Raw genomic sequence first — 11657 nt, forward strand, 5'->3', positions numbered from 1 at the left:
AAAATAAAATGTTCCTGCAAAAATAAGTTAAGTTATAAATCATTATGCAAATTTAGAGAATTCAAAGCTGTTACACCCAAAACTGCATGTGAGGAGCAATGAGTGATGGGGGGATTTGGGGAGGAATACATAAACCTAAATTCTTCCTCTTCCCTTACCGTGTTAGAGGCATAAAGACTATGATAAGCCACTGGTGGAAACTGGAAAAAACCCAGGATAGTGCTGAAGTTCTGACTCTTTAGGTGATAAATGATGGTCTTGGGGACAAATGTGGATATAAGGGGTAGAGAGGCCAGAGAGGAGAAACAAAGCTGAATATAGATAAAAGTCCTGAATGGAGCCAGATGGGTAAAGCACTAATCCCTCCATTGGGGAAGTAACTCAGATGACTATGGTTATGCCCTTGGGTTGGGCTGGGCTGGCACTGCTAACTTGTTTATGTCCTCCTGTAATGTTTCTACGAATGCTGACAGGATTGGAGATGGGTATAGTTTGTACTGATAAGTCTTCCTCCCTTCTTATTTCTGTGTATATCCATGTTGTCCCCTATGAGCCTCAAACCAGAGGTCAGAGCTTCCCAAGCTGAATTCTATAAAATTTAAGAACAAAGAAGGCTCTCTCCTCTTCTACTACTGCTTACTAATCCACAACTAACTATAGATCTCATCAGGCAGACTCACCTGATGATGGAGCAATCCCTCACTGAACTTAAATAGTCAAAAAATGAATACAAGACATTTATGAATGAGGATCAAGAAACACAGTCCAGAGACTGAGTATCGCTGTGGTCAAGGAACACAGACTCCAAAACCTGATAAATAACATGTTTAAATTTCTTTTCCTACTGTTTACTAATTTAGGAGCTTTAGAAAATTACTTAATGTCTCAGTGTCTCAATTTTTTATCTATAAAAAATGAATTGCTATGTCCAGCTGAGAGAGCATTTTTAAAGAATTAAATGAATTGATTTTTACAGAAAGCCTTTATAACACTCTGTGCATACAAAGTATTCTATATGCTAGATTTTGTGGTGCCCTAGCAAAATAGTTGAAGTGGAGAATCAATAAAAATAAAAGCCAAAGCCTCTAGGTAGACAACAACATGATATACTCAGGAAAGAGAATTAGAAAATCATCAGTCTTTTCAGATGCAATATTGAAAATAACAAAAATCACTGAACCAATATTGGACTATTGTAACAAATTGCCATTGATTTAAAAATAAATTACCTAGCTGTGATGTCATTCAAAAGAGGGTAAAATACATTTTTGGATACTCAAGTATTCAGAAATCAAAGCATTCTTATAGTATTTTTGAGAATAATCTCAATAAATGATTCTTTTTTTCAATAAATGCTTCTTAAAAAATAAATTTAAATTTATAAAAATGTTATCCCAGAAATTGTGGAAATAAAGTAGATGAATAACATGAAAGAACAATATATAGTGGAAAATATTACAACATAGTAAAATGATGAAATTTGAACTCTAATATATGCTAAAGGTTGGATTATTAAAATTTTTTGAAGATTCATGGAAGACACAAGACACAATAACAACAACAACATCTCACTAAAAATATCTTGATGAGGTTAAAGATGGAAGTTAAAATATATTAGGGAGGGTCATAGTCATATTTTCAATGTTATCAAGTTAATAAAAAAATATTTTCATTGACAGGAGCACCATTGACTGATAATTTCCAGCTGCAGCTCCTTTTAGTCCACCATGGAGTTCTAGCTGAGACCACTCTAGCCTTGACCCAATTCTAAGAGTTTAGAGACCTCTTTAGTAGGTGACTTTGCTTGGTGACTTCCAGTAGCCTTCCCCACCAAAACATGCTCAGGACTCTGAATAACTGAAGACTGGAGAAAGGTAGGCATCTAGACATTTTTGGAATGTCAGCACCAGGTATTGGCACTCCCGCACAAGCTAGCCTCAGAGTGCAGACCTCTGAAGTTCAAATTCTGAGAAGAAATAATCGAATTACTGGGCCTGGGTGTGATGTATAACCCTAGGTCTGATATTCATCCCTGAATCAATCAGCCATGCTTGGGATGAAGCCCCTGGCAGGGGTAATGAGAAGATTATGCTTTTTTATCCACTATAAATATGATTGTCACACATCTATGCATAGAGGGTTCTTTATTTTAAAAAAAAGGAGACTCTCATTTCTTATTATTTCTGTTTACATTTTTTAATGGGTCTTAGAGAAAAATAAGCAATACATATGAAAAATTTCAAAGGGAAGGGTAAAAGTATAATAAGCAGGGAGAGCACTGATTGAGTTTGTGGCTAATAGGTTACACATCTTCCCCAGTGATATGTTGGACTCTACAAATTTTCTGAGAAATGTACAGAAGAAGCAAGCAGAAGTCAGGTCATAGTGTTGGTAAAAATGGATCTTTAATTATGTAGCTGCTGTCCCCTCTACCCTTCGGAATGGAGAATGTCTGAGTCAAAACCGTCTTTGGGTGCAGACATGAGAAGAGACTTGAAGGATCAGCATTCATGTCATTTACTTTCTTTCCTTCTTTGTCCCAACATATATGCTTCCTTTACCATGGCTATTTTTTTAAATTTTTTAATGTTTATTTATTATTGAGAGGCAGAGACAGAGCATGAGCATGGGAGGCGCAGAGAGAGAGAGGGAGTCACAGAATCCGAAGCAGGCTCCAGGCTCTGAGCTGTCAGCACAGAGCCTGATGCAGGGCTCGAACTCACAAACCATGAGATCATGACTTGAGCCAAAGTCAGATGCTTAACCGACTGAGCCACCCAGGCGCCCCACTGTTGCTATATTTTTAAACTAGCATTTTAAGGTGCCATTCCAGTGAAGGGACATGAATATGTTGAAAAGAATTAGAGTAGATTTTAATTCCTCTGCCTGGTTCAGAAGCCAGATTTGATGGTCAATAGAAAACAGTTTCTAGCAAAACAAGGCAATGGGTAAAGTTTGATTTTATTACATGTTTTAAAAATCTTAATCTTTCCTTCCTATCTGCTCTCACCTCCAGGGAGCCCATCAACTCATTTTATCCACAGTGAAAATTTTCCCTGTACTGTTCTCAGAGGGGATTACTTCAAATTGCACAATTGTCACATCAAATGATCCAATTCCCTGAGGGTCCAAGTTTTAGCTACCTGCCCCAGGAAATAATCACATGAACCATGCTGAGACCATGGCTGATACCCCTGAATGTTATGTAATTTCAGTTTGTGGTAGCTATAAGAAAGCATGTATGTGGAGTCAGTTTTCTAACAAGTAGATAGAGCATGAGTATTATTAGATAACAAAACAATGATAAGAAACAAAAGTGTTTAATATTGTATTTTGTAAAAAGGAGGGAAAAAATCCCCAGCTTCACTATTAACATTTTGTGCCACTCTTGTTTTGAACTTTTGGTTCTTAAGATTATGCTTGTCTTTCGTTTGTTTTTCAAATGTACTGTTTTCTCTCTCTGTCTCTGTGTGTGTGTATGTGTGTGTGTGTTTGTGTGTGTGTGTGTAATTTTGGATATTTTCCCAATGAAAAGTGATTAAGTGGGGTTATTTTCATATTACAAACTCCAGAGTAAATTGCTTCTTACAACCTGTTTTTTATTAACTATATCATATTTTCTTACAGTATTATATTTCAAGCATTTTTAACATGACTGAAAACAGTGTCTATAAAATTTTGTTATCGTCTAGTGTAATTTTTATAGAGAAATAATCATGCAGAGAGTGCATAACACATATATACATATAGTCAAAGAATATTTATGAAATGAACACCTAGTTAATTGCATTCAGTTACATCCCTCTGTCTTTAGTTAATCACCATCTTGACTTTGTGATGATCTTTGTCTTGATTTTTAAAAGCTTTTCCCAGTAACCCCAAAATGATTTCATTTTTACCTGTTTAAACTTTATATAAATGAATATCAAATTCGATTTCCTTTTTCTTTTTTTGGTTTCAGGAGTAGAATTTAGTGATTCAATAGCTTACATGAAATACTCGGTGCTCAACACAGCAAATGTTCTCCTTAATACCCATCACCCTTTTAGTCCATCCCTCACAGCAACCCTCAGTTCCCTATACTTAAGAGGCTTTTATGGTTTGCTTCCTTCTCTTTTTTCCCTTCCTCTATATGTTTTGCTTCTTAAATTACATATATCAGTGAAATCATACATTATTTGTATTTCTCTTACTGACTTATTTCATTAAGCATAATACTCTAGATCCTTCCAGGTCACTGCAAATGGCAAGATTTTGTTCTTTGTGATGCCTGAGAAATATTCCATTGTATGTATGTATGTATGTATGTATGTATGTATGTATGTGTGTATATGTGTATGGAAAAAACTCATAGTTTTTTTATCCGGTGCCACTTACAGCTCTGCCCACTAGAAAACTTTTTCATCTTAGTTATCTTTTAGGGCCTCCCCTGAATATGACAGCAGTACAGCTGCCATCTATTTTGGGCTTGTACCCCAGGTAATTCAACAACAAACCAATCTCGTGTTGCAGACTTTGAATCTGGAGTTCTCTCTTGTACAGCAAGAAGCAGATGCAGAATTGAATACAAGAGAGGCTAATGTCTGGGAGGAGACAAGAGCCCCAAACAGGGGTTTCATTTCTTTTTATTGAGTTTGCAGGGTTTTACATACGTGGTGAATGTGCAGAAGAAAACAATAAGATAATGGCCATTAATTTGTGTGTGTAAGAAGCAAAGGGCTTACGGGGTGAGTGGCGTTTGAAGTTGAGATTAAAGCACAATGATATACTGATGTGCCCAATGCCAGAAGGACAGTGTTTCTCTGTAGGTGATACAGCCAAGTAGCTGTTATCTCCATAGTTTAAGGTTGCTGGAGCATGCTGCCTCAAAGCTAACAAGGCACCCTTTTCACTCACTAACCTTGGGCACTTTGGCCCCCATAGTGGCTTGCCTCCTCTTACTGTTCTGGGATGCTTTCATCCTGTGGAGGCGGCTTTCTGCCCTAAGCCTTGTTTTACTTGATGACTAACCTTGGGTATTTTTGCCCTATGGCAGCTTTTGGCCTCTTTGCTTTGTCTAATGATTGGCCTTGGGTGCTTTGGCCCTGTGGTGGCTTTCCACCCTAAGCCTTGTTAACCCATTGGTGCAAGCATACAGAACTCTTAAACTTATTTCCCACAATCTCGGGCTTTTTCTAACTTTTTCCTATGGTCCTATGAGACCTCCCATTCAGCCATAGGTACAAGTGGAGGCGGGTAAAACCATGGTAGGTGCCATGGTCTTCTGGGCTATTCATGATCTACTTCTGCCTCCTACTCATAGTTTTTTTGTTTTGTTTTTATCTGGTTTGTCCCTGACCCTGGATCTATAGACTGCCATGGGGCCCTTGCAAATATGAAATTTGATAGGCCCGATAAAAACCGCCTAAAAACTAGAAGTTCTGAATACAGGACCTTTTGGTGTACCATGAGTTATGCAAATAATTCTCCACTGCAGATGAAATGGCCTTGCCCTCTAACTCTAGAGGATTTAAGTATAATTCTCCCATTGGGGCTTGCTATTGAACACATTATCCTTTCCTAACTCTGTCACGTCCCATACAGCAGGGACGTGGTTAGTATGTTCCAAGTATTGTACTGTGTTCTATACTTAAATTGTACATTTTTTTTTCCTATTCTAAGCCTTTCTCACATGTAGCCAACTTTTTTAGCTGGTATATTCCAAAGTGTGGACTCTATTGTGTCCAGAACCCAAAGAGTTGCCTAAGACACACTTATTATTTCCTTGTAATGAAGATATTAAATGAAGCAGTGCTTTGTTGTTGTTATTGTTGATGATTTTAGAAGGAATATCTAGGCATACTCCTCACCACTAAACATCTAAAAATTTGCTATAGTAGCAGGTACTTGAAATTTCATAGGATTAACCTTCCACCATCTGTTCTTAAGAAGACTTCTAGGATACTTGCCTTGCTTGCTGGACTTTCCCAGTCAGCCTAACGTGTTGTTTTATTGTTATGTTATAATCAGTGTTATGGTTTGTGAGGTTTCTAAGTGACCATTATCTCTTTGTACCATATTCAGAGAAGATGGGGTGGGGAGTAAGAAAGTGACATAGCCCCACAACAGAACTGTAGGTGAAAATTGCTGTCTCTTCCAACTGAATGCACCATTTCTGATCCCCCCCCATTTTTGTTAGAATATAAATAATAACGTATTTGCCAAATCAGTGGCTAAATCATGTAGCTCAGGCCACATTAGTCTGCTTTGGCAAAAATGCCTTTTCTTGGCACAGTGACTGAGACCAAAACTTACTATAGTCAATTCCTGATATGCATAGCAGTTAAGGTCTATAAAGTCACCATGAACACTGAATAAGTGATGCTAAACCATCACTCCTAGGAGAAATATAGGGTTCAGTTTCTGTGGCCTCTGGTCATGACATTTTTATCAACCAATAAATACATATATTATTTTATGTATATTTCTTTTTAAAGATAATGTATTTAATATATACTATTGACGCATTTATCTTGAACTCATAGCCAACAGCACTATAGTTCATACTTGAATGAAGCTTATCTAGCACATATATCTTCTCCATAAAGCATATCATTACATAGTCTTTGTAGCTAGGAACACTAGACACTACTTTACCCCTATGCTTAGGGATTATTTTAAACAATGAAATCAAAAATTAAAAATATATATAAAATACTAAATAAAGCACAAAAAGAATACTTATTACAGTATGAAAGCTAAAACAAGATAGTGTCATCTTACTAATTTTTTTAGGTTGATCAATTTATTTTGAAAGAGAGCACGCATATGCCAACAGGGGAGGGGCACAGAGAGAGGGAGAGAAGGAATCCCAAGCAGACTCCATGCTGTCAGTGCAGGATCCAACACAGGGCTCGATCTCACAAACTCTGAAATCATGACCTGAGCTGAAATCAGGATTTGGACACTTAACTGACTGAGCCACCCAGGTGCCCTGAGTGTCATCTTGCTTAAACTCAGCTAGTAACACATTTGTTGGCTGACGCAAATTTTTCACCATTCTGTGCATGTCCATAGATGACTACAAAAATGCCACAAGTATGAATTTTGGGGTTACAAATACATTTTAATGAAAAGACAAATTTGGAAATATGGAATGAATCCATGAATAATAAGAATCAACTGCCCCTTGTTGAGCTAAAAATATTCTTTACGAGGTAGCAGCCAACCATTTTTTCAGGGACCAGAAAGCCAAGTTAAACAGATATACAATAGGAATCACCTTTTCTCCATTCTTCAAATCAGTAATAATAGCACTACTCTTGTCACTCATCTGATAGAATGTTAATTTTTTATTTATTGATGAAAATGGATTCTCAGATCTGAAAGTGGACTTAGGTTGAGGAATTGAGAAACAGATTCTGACTTTTTACAAGGATGATTTCTCACATTCTTTTGTAATTCCATTCTTGCTTTGTATGGTTTATAGATTTTAGGCAATAACCTGGTTGCTTGCTTACCTATTTTCCTTCTCTGAACTTCAAGCTATTCTAACCATCTCTACAACTCTTTGTGAGTCAGGCATCTTGCGTGTTGTTCTGATCATGCTCATTGTTACAGTCATTTTAGTCCCCTGACTTGTGGAAGTAAAATGCCACCACCTGGACCAAAACTTTGGAGTCTCATTATCCTTGTGACTTCCATTATGTTAAGCTCAATCAGTGCGTATTATTAGCTCTGGTTTTACTGAAGAGCCATCACTGGTATTCTTAGTGATGTGCTGTTCCTCTGATTAGCATATTCCTGATATCCTTGAAGAATAGTTTGACTCCTGGTCCCTCCTGTGGAGCATAATCTGCTTAATCTACTGGCCTCACACATTATTAAAAACAAACAAACAAACAAAACCTAATCATATAATAAAATTGAATCTTTTAAAATATAAAACCTCTGAAGTTTATTTGTAATTAATGTCAGGAGAAAATACTATTGGTCTTATAAACATTTAAATACATTTATTCTCCTCTAAAGAACATAAGTAATAAAACTCAAAGCAAAAATATATCTGGGTTAAGTGCAAATTTTCTTAGAAGCCGGGATTTGTGGCTCACAACAGATTGCATGAGAAATGCCTTGATCCTGTTCTTCACCCATAGAAAGACCTTGGGAACAGGCAAAGGAGACCAGCTCTTTGATCTGGCTGAAAGCTCCATGGAGAAGCTGCTATGAAGTGACCACCTCCCACACTGATGCACCATAAAGTAATCACCTGTGATGTGGCTTGACCTAGGAAGAAGTTAGAGATTGATACACAGAGAGCAGAGCATCTTGGGCAACCAGTGAAGGACTCCTAGTGGTCACTAGAGTGGAACCCACCTTCTGGGTACATCAGAAGGGTAGACACGGAATGAGGCAGGGATGGGCTTTAGTTGAGGGGTAAAAGAAGAGAAGATGTTTTGTCTCATATAATAATCCTACATTTCTTTTATGGTGACCACCACCAGTCAATAGATACGGTTCTTTGAGGAAAGACATTGTTCTCTAGTAACTTCCTGTTAAATTACAAATATCTCTTTAAAAGGAAATATTCCATTAGCAACTTCACATGAGATAGTTTAAAAAAAATTATTTCCCAAAAGAATTTGTCTGAGTATTAATAAAGCAGCCATGCATTTTGGGGTAGTAATGGAAAAAAAAAAGACATTTATATTGTCAACCCCCTTCAAATATTACAATATGATTTACCATCATCTGCAACACAGTAAGTAGATATCCTTGTCATGGAATCTAAAATATTCCCTAATCTAGACCTTGCTTACTTGTATGTTCTTTTTTTTATCACCTATTCCCCATTTATATGTCATTTAATTTTTATTTTTACTGTTTCCATTGCTTCAATCTGTCCCATCAGTTAACTGATACTGAGAGTCCTAATACTGCAAAAGAGATGCAAAATTACAAGGGCTGCCTCCATCAGATATTTTGCTGAGAATCAGCCTAATGAAAATATATATATTATTTATAGTTAATGTCATGTAAATAATAAATAAGTATACATATACACACCCATCTATATATTGCTGCATAGACCCTACACCCCATAGGAAAATGAAGTTGTTAGCTCTAGAGTTCTCTCAGAAAATTACTTTTATAAATCATCAGAGAAAAAGATCCAGAAATTTTAACTGTTTGAGGTATTTACAATAAGCAGTAATACAAAAATAGAGTAAACTAAGTGATACACGTTGTTAAAAATATTTTTTTCTTTTTTAAATTTTAAATTCTTTAATTGCATGTAAATATTTAAAGTTAGACTGAAGGAAATGGAGGCACCATTGATGTCTCCAGTGATGCTTCCTTCCAGTGCTCCTGAACCAATGTCAATATTTAAATGTTTGAAAAGTCATCTTTGAACAGAAGAAATTCTTCATCTTAAAATAGTTTGCCTTTGGTGCAGCCTAAGAAATGACAGATATTTATTTCAGAATCTGCATACTAAAAACACCTCTTCATTTATAATGCAAGTTAATTTGCCACAAAGTCACTTAAGTAAAATTCAACTTCCATTTTCTGCATACTTTGCTTCTAATAATTGAGATAGTAACTATTTATTAAATGCCTTCTTTATTCTGAGACTTTATGTAAATTATCCCTAATTTTCACCCCTAGTTAAATATGATATCTTTATAAAAGAGTTGAGGGAACCCTTGATAAAAAAGGCTAGCTGACTCAGTAGCTACAAATATCTTCGGGTATATTGTTACAGGAAGAAGCTTTTCTGGGGAGTCAGTTGTCAAAGACTATACTAAAAGTAAACTTTAAGTATTTGCAAGGCATAAAACTTAAAAGCAAAGTTAAAAAAAAGACCTAAAAATAAACACACAATTCCAGTAAAAGAGTACTGAACAAGAATGTGTGTGATATGTAGGAAAGGATGAACAAAAAGCAGATGTTAAAAGATACTATTGTGAAAGATGTTATTCTCTTATCCCAAGAATTTTCACACTTTCCTTTCTGAGAAAAACTAGAAATTTATATCAAAATCTCACATTACATTAATCATTAATTTTCCTCTTTAGTTTATTTGCTTTCGAGAAAGACAATGATTATTAAGCAGTTTTACAGATTTTAAATTAAAGGTTCAAAAATACTTTAGACCATATAGGAATAAGTTAGATTATGGTGCAAATACTATAATCATATCTCAGTTTATTTATTGTTTCAGCTGAATCACTGTACAGGAGAACAATGAAGGTATGACTATAAAAGGAATGTTACTTTAAAAATTAATAGTTAATCTGAGTGCTTATATATTTATGAGACATATTTGGGAAATCAGCTTATTCCACCAATAATAACTTTATAAATTATCATTTATAATACTAGGTTTAGAAATGTAAATGGATTTCCTTGACCCCCAAATACACTGTTAAATTAAGGTGTCATAGAAAAATAAAACATAAAATGTTACCTAGAAAGCTAATACACCCTTGCCAAGGCTAATAAACAGAATACTTTATCATGAGTGTAACTATCACTGGCCAAGAAAAGATCTGCAGGTGAAAGATGCATCACCATTAGTAGTTGGCTGTTTGAAGTTGTATTAATGCCACAGAGAAGTTTCATCCATGATTCTCATATAGCATATACCACATTACACAGTCAGTTAAAGCTCTCAAAATTATAAATACTACAACCTGGCCCACTGGAGTGGTTATTTTGAAAAGCATAGATGTTAAGAAAAAAAAATTAGGTGCTCAATAATGTCTTATGAGACTCTCATAGTGCTGGTCAAAGAAATAACTTTGCTCTGTCCCCGGAGGATAATTCCTTTTGTAAATGTCCATGTTCTGCAGGGGTTTTTGAGAGAAAAACTATACAAAGCATATAATGTGAAACAAAAGAAACAACAACAACAAAAAAATCTATTGCAAAGAGCTGAGATTGGAGAACCAAGGTCATTAGTACATAATTGTGGAAATCTAAAATAAATCCTTTCACATGAGCAGAAAAAGTAATGGCCTCCTTGCCAGAGCATTCTGTGGTTGCAAAATACTGCTTATTCCAAATTATGACTTACCAACACTTTGAGGCTTAAATGGCCACTATAATTTTCATTCTATTCTATATCAGTGAATAACCATCTGTAATAAAAAAATACAGTAATGGTAGTAATGCCACAGATCTTGACATCACCATTAAAGTCTCACTTCAAATGTCACCATATCAAAGATGCCTTCTAAGATTGCTTAAACATAAATAGTTCTCATTATTTTTAGTTTTTGTCTAGCTCATTAGTCTCAGTGATTCACCACATAGTACCTAATCCTCTCTGAAATTACTATATTAATTTGATTATTTATTATCTAATCTCTGCTCTTAAATGCAAGATTAATGGGTACCTAGGGCTTTTAGTTCCAATGTTTATAGGGGTTAATAAAGGCAGGTGCTCAAGAAATTGTTCAATCAATAAATTACTCTTCATATTTATTTAGGTTGTGCTGTACTATAAGTGCAAAGTTAAGCATGTTATATAGCTTCTGTATTTCATCAGAGACCATTTTAATAATGCAAAAGTACCTTGCATAAGTCAATATTTTAGTTAAATCAGCTAATATCTTTCATGATAGCAAAGAGAAATTTGAAAAAAAATTACTTAGCACTCATTCAATGACTGT

This window comes from Panthera onca, chromosome B4 (genome assembly GCF_046562875.1).
Source record: "Panthera onca isolate mPanOnc1 chromosome B4, mPanOnc1 haplotype 2, whole genome shotgun sequence".
Classification (NCBI taxonomy): domain Eukaryota; kingdom Metazoa; phylum Chordata; class Mammalia; order Carnivora; family Felidae; genus Panthera; species Panthera onca.